Source organism: Triticum dicoccoides, chromosome 4A, assembly GCF_002162155.2.
Source record: "Triticum dicoccoides isolate Atlit2015 ecotype Zavitan chromosome 4A, WEW_v2.0, whole genome shotgun sequence".
NCBI lineage: Eukaryota > Viridiplantae > Streptophyta > Magnoliopsida > Poales > Poaceae > Triticum > Triticum dicoccoides.
In genome coordinates this window covers 646,873,597-646,887,833 of record NC_041386.1, presented here as the reverse complement: position 1 = coordinate 646,887,833, position 14,237 = coordinate 646,873,597, and positions in this window count along the sequence as shown.

Here is a 14,237-nt window from a genome sequence, read left to right as displayed (position 1 = left end):
CCCTAGTCCTAATAGGACTAGGAGAGGTGGCCGGGCCCCTCTCTCTCTTTCCCCCCTCAAGGAATCCTATTCCAACTAGGATTGGGGGGGGGGGGGAATCCTACTCCCGGAGGGAGTAGGACTCTCCTGGCGCTCCCTCCCTTGGCCGGCCAGCCTCCCCCCTCTAGTGCTTTATATACTAAGGTAGAGGCACCCTAGAACAAACAAGTTGATCCACGTGATCTATTCATTAGCCGTGTGCGGTGCCCCCAGCCACCATATTCCTCGATAATACTATAGCGGAGTTTAGGCGAAGCCCTGCTGCTGTAGCGCATCAAGATCGTCACCACGCCGTCGTGCTGACAGAACTCTTCCCCGACACTTTGCTGGATCGGAGTCCGGGGATCGTCATCGAGCTGAACGTGTGCTCGAACTCGGAGGTGCCGTAGTTTCGGTGCTTGATCGGTTGGATCGTGAAGACGTACGACTACTTCCTCTACATTGCGTCAACGCTTCTGCAGTCGGTCTGCGTGGGTACGTAGACAACACTCTCCCCTCTCGTTGCTATGCATCACATGATCTTGCGTGTGCGTAGTAAATTTTTGAAATTACTACGTTACTCATCTGTGGTATCAGAGCCTAGGTTATTTATGTTGATGTTATATGCATGAGTAGAACACAAGTGAGTTGTGGGCGATATAAGTCATACTGCCTACCAGCATGTCATACTTTGGTTCGGCGGCATTGTTGGACGAGACGACCCGGACCAACATTACACGTACGCTTACGCGAGGCCGGTTCCCCCGACGTGCTTTGCACATAGGTGGCTTGCGGGCGACTGTCTCTCCAACTTTAGTTGAACCGAGTATGGCTACGCCCGGTCCTTGCGAAGGTTAAAACGGAGTCTATTTGACAAACTATCGTTGTGGTTTTGATGCGTAGGTGAGATTGGTTCTTGCTTAAGCCCGTAGCAGCCACGTAAAACTTGCAACAACAAAGTAGAGGACGTCTAACTTGTTTTTGCAGGGCATGTTGTGATGTGATATGGTCAAGGCATGATGCTAAATTTTATTGTATGAGATGATCATGTTTTGTAACCGAGTTATCGGCAACTGGCAGGAGCCATATGGTTGTCGCTTTATTGTATGCAATGCAATCGCGATGTAATGCTTTACTTTATTACTAAGCGGTAGTTGTAGTCGTAGAAGAATAAGATTGGCGAGACGAAAACGATGCTACAATGGAGATGAAGGTGTCGCGCCGGTGACGATGGTGATCATGACGGTGCTTCAGAGATGGAGATCACAAGCACAAGATGATGATGGCCATATCATATCACTTATATTGATTTCATGTGATGTTTATCTTTTTATGCATCTTATCTTGTTTTGATTGACGGTAGCATTATAAGATGATCTCTCACTAAATTATCAAGAAGTGTTCTCCCTGAGTATGCACGGTTGCCAAAGTTCGTCGTGCCCAGACACCACGTGATGATCGGGTGTGATAAGCTCTACGTCCATCTACAATGGGTGCAAGCCAGTTTTGCACACGCAGAATAATCAGGTTAAACTTGACGAGCCTAGCATATGCAGATATGGCCTCGGAACACGGAGACCGAAAGGTTGAGCGTGAATCATATAGTAGATATGATCAACATAACGATGTTCACCATTGAAAACTACTCCATCTCACGTGATGATCGGTTATGGTTTAGTTGATTTGGATCACGTAATCACTTAGAAGATTAGAGGGATGTCTATCTAAGTGGGAGTTCTTAAGTAATTTGATTAATTGAACTTAAACTTATCATGAACTTAGTACCTGATAGTATCTTGCTTGTTTATGTTAATTGTAGATAGATGGCTCGTGTTGTTGTTCCGTTAAATTTTAATGCGTTCCTTGAGAAAGCAAAGTTGAAAGATGATGGTAGCAATTATACGGACTGGGTCCGTAACTTGAGGATTATCCTCATTGCTGCTCGGAAGAATTACGTCCTGGAAGCACCGCTGGGTGCCAGGCCTGCTGCTGGAGCAACACCAGATGTTATGAACGTCTGGCAGAGCAAAGCTGATGACTACTCGATAGTTCAGTGTGCCATGCTTTACGGCTTAGAATCGGGACTTCAACGACGTTTTGAACGTCATGGAGCATATGAGATGTTCCAGGAGTTGAAGTTAATATTTCAAGCAAATGCCCGGATTGAGAGATATGAAGTCTCCAATAAGTTCTATAGCTGCAAGATGGAGGAGAACAGTTCTGTCAGTGAGCATATACTCAAAATGTCTGGGTATAATAATCACTTGATTCAATTGGGAGTTAATCTTCCAGATGATTGCGTCATTGATAGAATTCTCCAATCACTGCCACCAAGCTACAAGAGCTTCATGATGAACTATAATATGCAAGGGATGAACAAGACTATTCCCGAGCTCTTCGCAATGTTGAAAGCTGCGGAGGTAGAAATCAAGAAGGAGCATCAAGTGTTGATGGTTAACAAGACCACTAGTTTCAAGAAAAAGGGCAAAGGGAAGAAGAAGGGGAACTTCAAGAAGAACAGCAAGCAAGTTGCTGCTTAGCAGAAGAAACCCAAGTCTGGACCTAAGCCTGAAACTGAGTGCTTCTACTGCAAGCAGACTGGTCACTGGAAGCGGAACTGCCCCAAGTATTTGGCGGATAAGAAGGATGGCAAGGTGAACACAGGTATATGTGATATACATGTTATTGATGTGTACCTTACTAGAGCTCGCAGTAGCACCTGGGTATTTGATACTGGTTATGTTGCTAATATTTGCAACTCGAAACAAGGACTACGGAATAAGCGGGCACTGGCAAAGGACGAGGTGACGATGCGCATGGGAAATGGTTCCAAAGTCGATGTGATCGCGGTCGGCACGCTACCTCTACATCTACCTTCGGGATTAATATTAGACCTAAATAATTGTTATTTGGTGCCAGCGTTGAGCATGAACATTATATCTGGATCTTGTTTGATGCGAGACGGTTATTCATTTAAATCAGAGAATAATGGTTGTTCTATTTATATGAATAATATCTTTTATGGTCATGCACCTTTGAAGAGTGGTCTATTTTTGATGAATCTCGATAGTAGTGATACACATATTCATAATGTTGAAGCCAAAAGATACAGAGTTGATAATGAAAGTGCAACTTATTTGTGGCACTGTCGTTTAGGTCATATCGGTGTAAAGCGCATGAAGAAACTCCATACCGATGGACTTTTGGAACCACTTGATTATGAATCACTTGGTACTTGCGAACCGTGCCTCATGGGCAAGATGACTAAAACACCGTTCTCTGGTACTATGGAGAGAGCAACAGATTTGTTGGAAATCATACATACCGATGTATGTGGTCCGATGAATATTGAGGCTCGTGGCGGATATCGTTATTTTCTCACCTTCACAGATGACTTAAGCAGATATGGGTATATCTACTTAATGAAACATAAATCTGAAACATTTGAAAAGTTCAAAGAATTTCAGAGTGAAGTTGAAAATCATCATAAGAAGAAAATAAAGTTTCTACGATCTGATCATGGAGGAGAATATTTGAGTTACGAGTTTGGTGTACATTTGAAAAATTGTGCACTAGTTTCACAACTCACGCCACCCGGAACACCACAGCGTAATGGTGTGTCCGAACGTCGTAATCGTACTTTACTAGATATGGTGCGATCTATGATGTCTCTTACTGATTTACCGCTATCATTTTGGGGTTATGCTTTAGAGACGGCCGCATTCACGTTAAATAGGGCACCATCAAAATCCGTTGAGAGTTGTCGTTTCTTAAAGTTTGGGGCTGTGATGCTTATGTGAAAAAACTTCAACCTGATAAGCTCGAACCCAAATCGGAGAAATGTGTCTTCATAGGATACCCAAAGGAGACTATTGGGTACACCTTCTATCATAGATCCGAAGGCAAGACATTCGTTGCTAAGAATGGATCCTTTCTAGAGAAGGAGTTTCTCTCGAAAGAAGTGAGTGGGAGGAAAGTAGAACTTGACGATGTAACTATACCTGCTCCTTTATTGGAAAGTAGTACATCACAGAAAACTGTTTCTGCGACACCTACACCAATAAGTGAGGAAGCTAATGATTATGATCATGAAACTTCAGATCAAGATACTACTGAACCTCGTAGATCAACCAGAGTAAGATCCGCGCAAGAGTGGTACGGTAATCCTGTTCTGGAAATCATGCTACTAGATCATGATGAACCTACAAACTATGAAGAAGCGATGGTGAGCCCAGATTCCACAAAGTGGCTTGAAGCCATGAAATCTGAGATGGGATCCATGTATGAGAACAAAGTATGGACTTTGGTTGACTTGCCTGATGATCGGCAAGCAATTGAGAATAAATAGATCTTCAAGAAGAAGACTGACGCTGACGGTAATGTTACTGTCTACAAAGCTCGACTTGTCGCAAAAGGTTTTCGACAAGTTCAAGGGGTTGACTACGATGAGACCTTCTCACCCGTAGCGATGCTTAAGTCTGTCCGAATCATGTTAGCAATTGCCGCATTTTATGACTATGAAATTTGGCAGATGGATGTCAAAACTGCATTCCTGAATGGATTTCTGGAAGAAGAGTTGTATATGATGCAACCGGAAGGTTTTGTCGATCCAAAGGGAGCTAACAAAGTGTGCAAGCTCCAGCGATCCATTTATGGACTGGTGCAAGCCTCTCGGAGTTGGAATAAACGTTTTGATAGTGTGATCAAAGCATTTGGTTTTATACAGACTTTCGGAGAAGCCTGTATTTACAAGAAAGTGAGTGGGAGCTCTGTAGCATTTCTAATATTATATGTGGATGACATATTGCTGATTGGAAATGATATAGAATTTCTGGATAGCATAAAGGGATACTTGAATAAGAGTTTTTCAATGAAAGACCTCGGTGAAGCTTCTTACATATTAGGCATAAAGATTTATAGAGATAGATCAAGACGCTTAATTGGACTTTCACAAAGCACATACCTTGACAAGATTTTGAAGAAGTTCAAAATGGATCAAGCAAAGAAAGGGTTCTTGCTTGTGTTACAAGGTGTGAAGTTGAGTCAGACTCAATGCCCGACCACTGCAGATGATAGAGAGAAAATGAAAGATGTTCCCTATGCTTCAGCCATAGGCTCTATCATGCATGCAATGCTGTGTACCAGACCTAATGTGTGCCTTGCTATAAGTTTAGCAGGGAGGTACCAAAGTAATCCAGGAGTGGATCACTGTACAGCGGTCAAGAACATCCTGAAATACCTGAAAAGGAGTAAGGATATGTTTCTCGTATATGGAGGTGACAAAGAGCTCACCGTAAAAGGTTACGTTGATGCAAGCTTTGACATTGATCCGGACGATTCTAAATCGCAAACTGGATACGTGTTTACATTAAACGGTGGAGCTGTCAGTTGGTGCAGTTCTAAATAAAGTATCATAGCGGGATCTACATGCGAAGCGGAGTACATAGCTGCTTCGGAAGCAGCGAACAAAGGAGTCTGGATGAAGGAGTTCATATCCGATCTAGGTGTCATACCTAGTGCATCGGGTCCAATGAAAATCTTTTGTGACAATACTGGTGCAATGGCCTTGGCAAAGGAATCCAGATTTCACAAAAGGACCAAACACATCAAGAGACGCTTCAATTCCATCCGGGATCTAGTCCAGGTGGGAGACATAGAGATTTGCAAGATACATACGGATCTGAATGTTGCAGACCCGTTGACTAAGCCTCTTCCACGAGCAAAACATGATCAGCACCAAAGCTCCATGGGTGTTAGAATCATTACCGTGTAATCTAGATTATTGACTCTAGTGCAAGTGGGAGACTGAAGGAAATATGCCCTAGAGGCAATAATAAAGTTATTATTTATTTCCTTATATCATGATAAATGTTTATTATTCATGCTAGAATTGTATTAACCGGAAACATAATACATGTGTGAATACATAGACAAACAGAGTGTCAATAGTATGCCTCTACTTGACTAGCTCGTTAATCAAAGATGGTTATGTTTCCTAACCATGAACAAAGTGTTGTTATTTGATTAACGAGGTCACATCATTAGTTGAATGATCTGATTGACATGACCCATTCCATTAGCTTAGCACCTGATCGTTTAATATGTTGTTATTGCTTTCTTCATGACTTATACATGTTCCTGTAACTATGAGATTATGCAACTCCCGTTTACCGGAGGAACACTTTGGGTACTACCAAACGTCACAACGTAACTGGGTTATTATAAAGGAGTACTATAGGTGTCTCCAAAGGTAGATGTTGGGTTGGCGTATTTCGAGATTAGGATTTGTCACTCCGATTGTCGGAGAGGTATCTCTGGGCCCTCTCGGTAATGCACATCACATAAGCCTTGCAAGCATTGCAACTAATGAGGTAGTTGCGAGATGATGTATTACGGAACGAGTAAAGAGACTTTCCGGTAACGAGATTGAACTAGGTATTGGATACCGATGATCGAATCTCGGGCAAGTAACATACCGATGGCAAAGGGAACAACGTATGTTGTTATGCGGTCTGACTGATAAAGATCTTCGTAGAATATGTAGGAGCCAATATGAGCATCCAGGTCCCGCTATTTGTTATTGACCGGAAACGTGTCTCGGTCATGTCTACATTGTTCTCGAACCCGTAGGGTCCGCACGCTTAAGGTTATGATGACCGTTATATTATGAGTTTATGCATTTTGATGTACCGAAGGTTGTTCGGAGTCCCGGATATGATCACGGACATGACGAGGAGTCTCGAAATGGTCGAGACATAAAGATTGATATATTGGAAGCCTATGTTTGGATATCAGAAGTGTTCCTGGTGAAATCGGGATTTTACCGGAGTGCCGGGAGGTTACCGGAATCCCCCGGGAGCTATATGGGCCTTAGTGGGCTTTAGTGGAAAGGAGAAAGGGGCAGCCCAAGGTGGCTGTGCGCCTCCCCCCTTCCCCTAGTCCTATTAGGACTAGGAGAGGTGGCCGGCCCCCTCTCTCTCTTTCCCCCCTCAAGGAATCCTATTCCAACTAGGATTGGGGGGGGGGGGAATCCTACTCCCGGAGGGAGTAGGACTCTCCTGGCGCTCCCTCCCTTGGCCGGCCAGCCTCCCCCCTCTAGTGCTTTATATACTAAGGTAGAGGCACCCTAGAACAAACAAGTTGATCCACGTGATCTATTCATTAGCCGTGTGCGGTGCCCCCAGCCACCATATTCCTCGATAATACTATAGCGGAGTTTAGGCGAAGCCCTGCTGCTGTAGCGCATCAAGATCGTCACCACGCCGTCGTGCTGACGGAACTCTTCCCCGACACTTTGCTGGATCGGAGTCCGGGGATCGTCATCGAGCTGAACGTGTGCTCGAACTCGGAGGTGCCGTAGTTTTGGTGCTTGATCGGTTGGATCATGAAGACGTACGACTACTTCCTCTACGTTGCGTCAACGCTTCCGCAGTCGGTCTGCGTGGGTACGTAGACAACGCTCTCCCCTCTCGTTGCTATGCATCACATGATCTTGCGTGTGCGTAGGAAATTTTTGAAATTACTACGTTACCCATCAGTGCGATCATAATCACAACCAAGGTAACAATTGATCCAACAACACAATGATACCAAGCCTCGGTATGAATGGCATATTTTCTAATCTTTCTCATCTTCAACCGCATTGCATCCATCTTGATCTTGTGATCATCTATGACATCCGCAACATGCAACTCCAATATCAACAATTTTTTTTCCTTCAAGTAATTGTTTTCTTCTTCAACTAAATTTAACCTCTCGACAATAGCATCGGTTGGAATTTCCGGTTCAACTACCTCCTACATAAATAAAATCTATGTCACATTGGTCAGCATAATTGTCATAAACAATAAATGAACTATATATTTATAAAAAGGTAATATATACCACATCCGAATCATAGCTAGGACGAGGGCGGACGGGGCGGATACCGAAATCATCGCACTATATAATAACAAGCAATAATAAAAGTAAGAAAATTAGACAAGTATATATCTAAAGTAAGAATATATTTTCTTTCAGAAAGAAGATAAGAACAAGAGGCTCACCACGATGGTGCCGCCGACGAGATTGGCGCAGGCGATCGACGGCGGTGAAGACGGGGATGGGACGTGACGGACTGCTAAACCTATGCAAATCTCGGGGAAAATGGAGCTTGGAAGTCGAGCTTCGAGAGGAGAAAGCTTAACTAGTGTGGCTCGGGCATTTCATTGAACACCTCATGTGCATAGGAGGTGAGCTAGAGCACCCAAATGCCCTCCCCTCGCCGGCTAGAAAAAACAGAGCATTGTGGAGTGCTCTGCTGCGGCAATGGGGTATATATAGGCAGCTCATTTGTCCCGGTTTGTGGCTGGAACCAGACTAAAGCTCCACCTTATGTCCCGGTTCAAGCCACGAACCGGGACCAATGTATGTGGGCCAGGAGCGAGGCCCATTGGTCCCGGTTCGTGCCTATAACCGGGACAAATAGGTCCAGACGAACCAGGACCAATGCCCATGAGGCCCCGGTGTCGAAGTAAATGACCACGGGTAGCCTAGCCAGCTCCCCTTGGCGCTCCAGAAAAACTATAGGCTGAACAAGCCTCCAAGCATCCAAGGTGTGGGGCCGCCTTCCCCCAGCTGGCTACCTCTCAAGCCGGCTGCATGAAGGCGGCCCAGCCCTAAAATCCTCGAAGAAAACCATGCGAGGGCCGGCTCCAAGAAGCCGGCCATGAGAAGGCCAACTTCAAGAAGCCGCCCCCCTCCAGCAGGCGGCCAAGATCGTGCCCTCAGAGTCTGCACCCACATAACGGTGATGAGACGAGGAGTGGCTACAGTGAAGCCTGCCACCCCCGAATCCCGGAACACGCATGACCACAGTGCGCCGTACGGGGCGGCCATCACCCGTCCAGTGCGGCATTGTTGCCATGTTGACCATGACGTCACCCACGGCGAGCTGTCAGTACGATCCATGGGTGGCGGGCCCCCTCAGTCAGGAAGATGCCTAAAGGCGGCCAGGCCTCCCCCAGTCGGCGTGAGGTATGGCTGACTCCCAATAGCCGGCTAGTTCACTTCCTCGAAGGAGGCGCCTCATTAAGGAGATAAGATGAGGTAAGGCTACAGCGATAAGCTGCCCGACGGCAGCACTATAGCCATGCTTACCACGACAAAGCCCTCATCACCAAAGGCGAGGCAACAGTAACCAGCCCCCGACAAGACCCCCGAGCGGTGGGACCGGCCTGTCGACTAGAAGGCCGGCAGCCGGCGGGGTCCACCAGTCGGCGGGCCCCATCGGTCGGCGGAGAAGCCGGCAAGCGTAGACACAGACGGCTAGGGCCCATGCCCAGCCGGATTACCATTGTACCCCTAGGGGGTAGGCCTATATAAACCCCCAGGGCACCCATGCAGGGGGAGCTTTTTCCAGTAGTTCTAGACACCACATCGAGAGGAGAAGCGGGTTAGCCTTGCCCTTCTTCATCCTTTCATCGAACAGCTCAAGGAGCCTCTTGTAGCTACTTGACGATCTAGTGACCATGCGGAGACCCCGCAGAGCAGCAGTAGGGGTGTTATCTCCACGGAGAGCCCTGAAGCTGGGTAAGATCCGCCGGCGTGCATGTCTTCGCCTTATCCCATTTCCAGGCACCGGTGATGTTTTATCGGCTCCCACAATGATAAGCCACCCGTTGGCATATGTCGCACCAACCACCCGACATTTGGCGCCCGCCATGGGGACAGGTGCACCGTCGCCTGGAGACCTGTTCTGGACGGGAACCCTCTTCCTTCCCAGCGTGCGTAGCCAGCCCGGCTAGCCCGACGGCGCTTGCCCCGACGCGCTGCAAGGCGTCGCCGATGCCTGCGCGGCGAGCTGCCTCGCCGATCTTCTTGGCGAGGCTCGCATCTCCGACGAGCCTGCATCCGACGCGGGCACAGGCTGCCCCGAGAGCCACCTCGTCAGCCTCCTCGACCAACTCCACGTCTCCGGCGAGCTTGCCGCGAACTTGGAGTCGGTTGGCTCCACCGACCCGATGCTTGTCGACTCTGACACGGCGTCGCTTGACACCTTCCCCACCAACGTAGTAATCATCAACGACCCTCTTCCACGAGCCGACAGCAGTGGCAGCGCCATAACCGAGGTATTGGTCATCAGTCACGGCACCGCCTCTGACGAAAACGCCCACAACACCCTGCAGACGGTGCTACACGACTTGTCCGCCCCCATCCCGACCGACGCCGATGCCCAGACACTAGAGGCGCGCCGCCTCGCCCTCGTTGCGGAGGGCCAAAAGCTAGCTTCCATGAGACGCCTCACCGAGGCTCACTAGCGCGAAGTCGACCGTGCCGCCTTTGGCACGCCGCCTCCCAACGGGCCGAGCCACGTCGGCATCATCAAGAACCGCGGTGCGGCTATCGTCGACATGCTGGGAGCAGACCGCCCAGTCTATGCCATGCCTCTCGAGAACCTACGCGCCGCCCAGGCGGCCGCAGACGAGCTGAATGGACTGGGGCCCGACGAGCTCCCCTACATGACCAGATGCATCCAGCAGCTTATCGACGCGGCAACAGAGCGGCATGAAGCTGGTGTCCGCGCTGAAATTCCTCCCCCACACCGAGAGCATGGTGCGTCGTCCTGAACGCCGACTGCGGGCAACATCCGTGCAAGGAAAGGAAAGGAACCGGCTGCCAGCCGCAGCCGGACTCGAATCTCCATCGAGCGTGACGCAGAAGGACGCCCTCGAGCTGTGGAGTGGCAGGGCGACCCGCCTCCTCCGCCTCGTGGGGAGAGATATCCTACTCCGCCGCCTGTCACGCATCCGACTCTCAGCGGCCGACTGGGCCGCCACGAAGGAGTCGGCGAGAATGACGCCCGCCACCGGATCGACCGCCTAGCGTGATCCCTAGCTCTGTATGATGTCGGCCCGCCTTGCTTCGGCCCCCGCATCCGCGACGAGCCCTTCCCCAAAGGGTTCTCGCTCCCAAGAGACACGCCCAAGTACAATGGCTCCGTGAAGCCGGAAGATTGGTTGATTGACTACTCCACAGCGGTTAGCATCACGAACGGCAACATGCGTGTTGCCGTGAAGTATGTCCCCCTCATGCTCCAAGGCACAGCGCGCACCTGGCTCAACAGCCTCAAGTCTTACAGCGTCAACAGCTGGCTAGACTTCACAGAAACCTTCATCCGCAACTTTACCAGCACCTACAAACGGGCTCCCAAGCCCCGACAGCTCTCCTTGTGTGTACAAGGGCCCAATGAATCAACTTGCGACTACCTCACACGTTGGGCCGAGCTCCGCAATTCCTGTGAAGGGGTGCACGAGGTTCAAGCTATAGAGTACTTCACCGCCGGGTGCCGAGAAGGCACCCTCCTCAAACACCGACTCCTCCGCGACGAGCCGACTACCCTCGACGAGCTGCTGGTCATAGCTGATAAATACTCCACGGCCGATTCCTCAATGAAGACCGAGCTCCGAGTAGACGCCTCCGGGATGGTGCTCGCTCCGAGTCCCAAGACACCGGCAGGAGACTCCAGTCGACGCCCGTACCAGAACGACCACAAGTGCAAGTCTCCCATGCCGCCTTCCGCCAGTCGGCAGGTGGCCACAGTCGAGGACGAACAACCCGAAGGGCGGCCCATGCCCAAGAAGCAGAAAGGCAGCAGGCCAGCCTGGCAGCCGGCTTTCTCCTACGAGCAAGCACTTGATGCCCCCTTCAAGTTCCACAGCGGCGCGAAGCCTTCAAACCACACGACCCGGAAATGCCACTGGCTCACGCGGATCTCCAAGGGCGAGGGGATAGCGCCGCCTTCGCCTGCTGGTCAGCCGCCTCCAGCCCCTCCGCAGTCGGCCGCTCGACCAGCAGTCGGGACTGTTCAAGACGAGTTCCCCGACGAGCATGCCGCCTACGTCGTCTTTACAAGCCAACCAGAAGACCAGCGTAGCCGACGCCGACAGCATCAAGAAGTCAATGCAGTTGCCTCCAATAATCCCGAATTCATGCACTGGTCACAAAGGCCTATCAGCTAGAGCCGGACTAATCACCTAGAGGTGATGCCGTCTCCCGGCTCTTACGCATTGGTTTTGGACGCCACCCTCGCAATAGAAAGGCGAGGCGCCTGTTTCTCCCGCGTGCTGATAGATGACGGGAGCAGCATCAACATACTGTACCGTGACACCTTGGAGAAGCTGAGCATCAAGACGAAGTAGCTCATGCCTAGTCGGACTGTGTTCCATGGCATCATACCCGGCCTGTCCTGCTCCCCAATCGGCAAGGTCAAGATAGATGTCCTCTTCGGGGACAAGGATCATTTCCGCCGAGAGGCAGTGTGGTTTGAGGTAGTGGATCTGGAGAGCCCTTACCATGCGTTGCTTGGCCGACCTGCTCTGGCCAAGTTCATGGATGTACCCCACTATGCCTACCTCAAAATGAAGATACCGAGTTCCAAGGGCATCATCACCATAGCCGGAGACTACAAGAAATCCTCCAACTGTGCGGTAGCTAGTAGCCGGCTGGCCGAGTCCCTCATGATTGCTGAAGAGAAGAAGATACTGGATCGAGTCGTGGCCATGGCCGGGAAGCAGCCGACCCTGTCCCCCGACCCCGAGGAATGTGATGCCCAAGGTTCTTTCCAGCCGGCCAAAGAAACAAAGAAGATACCTCTGGACCCGGAGCACCCAGAAAGGTTTGCACCATCGGGGCAAACCTGGACAGCAAATAGGAAGGCGAGCTCGTTGATTTCCTCTGTGAGAATTGGGACATCTTCGCATGGTCCCCCAAGGACATGCCGGGTGTTCCGAAAGAATTCGCCGAGCACAAACTACACGTCCGAGAAGGTGCGAAACCAGTCAAGCAGCCCCTCCGGTGACTGTCGGAAGAGAAGAGAAGGATCGTAGGAGAAGAGATAGCCCGGCTTCTGGCAGCCGGCTTCATTATGGAGGTTTTCTTTCCAGAGTGGCTTGCCAACCCGGTCCTCGTGCTGAAGAAAAATAAGTAGCGCATGTGTATAGACTACACTAGCCTCAACAAGGCCTGCCCCAAAGATCCCTTCGCCCTGCCAAGGATTGATCAAGTAATAGACTCCACAGCCGGATGCGAGCTGTTGAGCTTCTTGGATGCTTACTCAGGCTACCACCAGATAAAGTTGGATCCAGCTGACCGCCTAAAAACCACCTTCATCACACCATTCGGAGCTTTCTGCTACCTGAGTATGACATTCGGCTTGAGAAATGCTGGTGCCACTTTTCAGCGTTGCATGCAGAAATGCCTCCTCACGCAGCTCGGCAGAAATGCCCATGTCTATGTAGACGATATTGTGGTGAAGACGAAGAACCGCGGCACCTTGCTGGAAGACCTCAGAGAGACATTTGAAAACTTGCGCCGGTTTCAGATAAAGCTCAACCCCGAGAAATGCATGTTCGGAGTACCAGCCGGCCAACTTCTAGGCTTCCAGGTCTCTGAACGCGGCATCGAATGCAACCCAGTGAAGATCAAGGTCATAGAAAGAATGGAGATTCCCACCAAGCTACGAGACGTCCAAAAGTTCACCGGATGCTTGCCTTCCCTGAACCACTTCATCAGCCGGCTCGGAGAGAAAGCTCTCCCCCTCTACCGACTCATGAAGAAGTCCACTCACTTCGAGTGGAACGACCAAGCAGACAAGCTTTCCATGAGCTAAAGAAGATGCTGACCACACCACCTGTCTTGGCAGCACCGACTGAGAAAGAGCCCATGCTCCTTTACATTGCCGCCACTAGCCGGGTGGTCAGCACAGTTATCGTGGTCCAGCACCCAGAAGAAGGCCGAGCTCAGCTAGTCCAAAGGCCAGTGTATTATTTAAGTGAAGTATTATCCGCCTTGAAGCAGAACTACCCACACTACCAGAAGATGTGCTACGGTGTGTACTTCGCCGCCAAGAAGCTCAAGCCCTACTTTCAAGAGCACCCCATCACGGTCGTATGTACTGCCCCGCTCGCCGAGATCATAGGCTGTCGGGATGCATCCGGCCGGGTGGAAAAATGGGCCATTGAGCTAGCTCCCTACATGATCTTCTACCAGCCTCGCACCGCCATTAAGTCCCAAGCACTGGCCGATTTCCTTGTCTTCTGGGCCGAAACCCAGTACCTGCCACCGGCCCCCGACACCACTCATTGGCGGATGCACTTCGATGGGTCCAAGATGCACACCGGCTTGGGAGCCGGCATCATCCTCACCTCTCCCAAGGGCGACAAGCTCAAGTACACATTGCA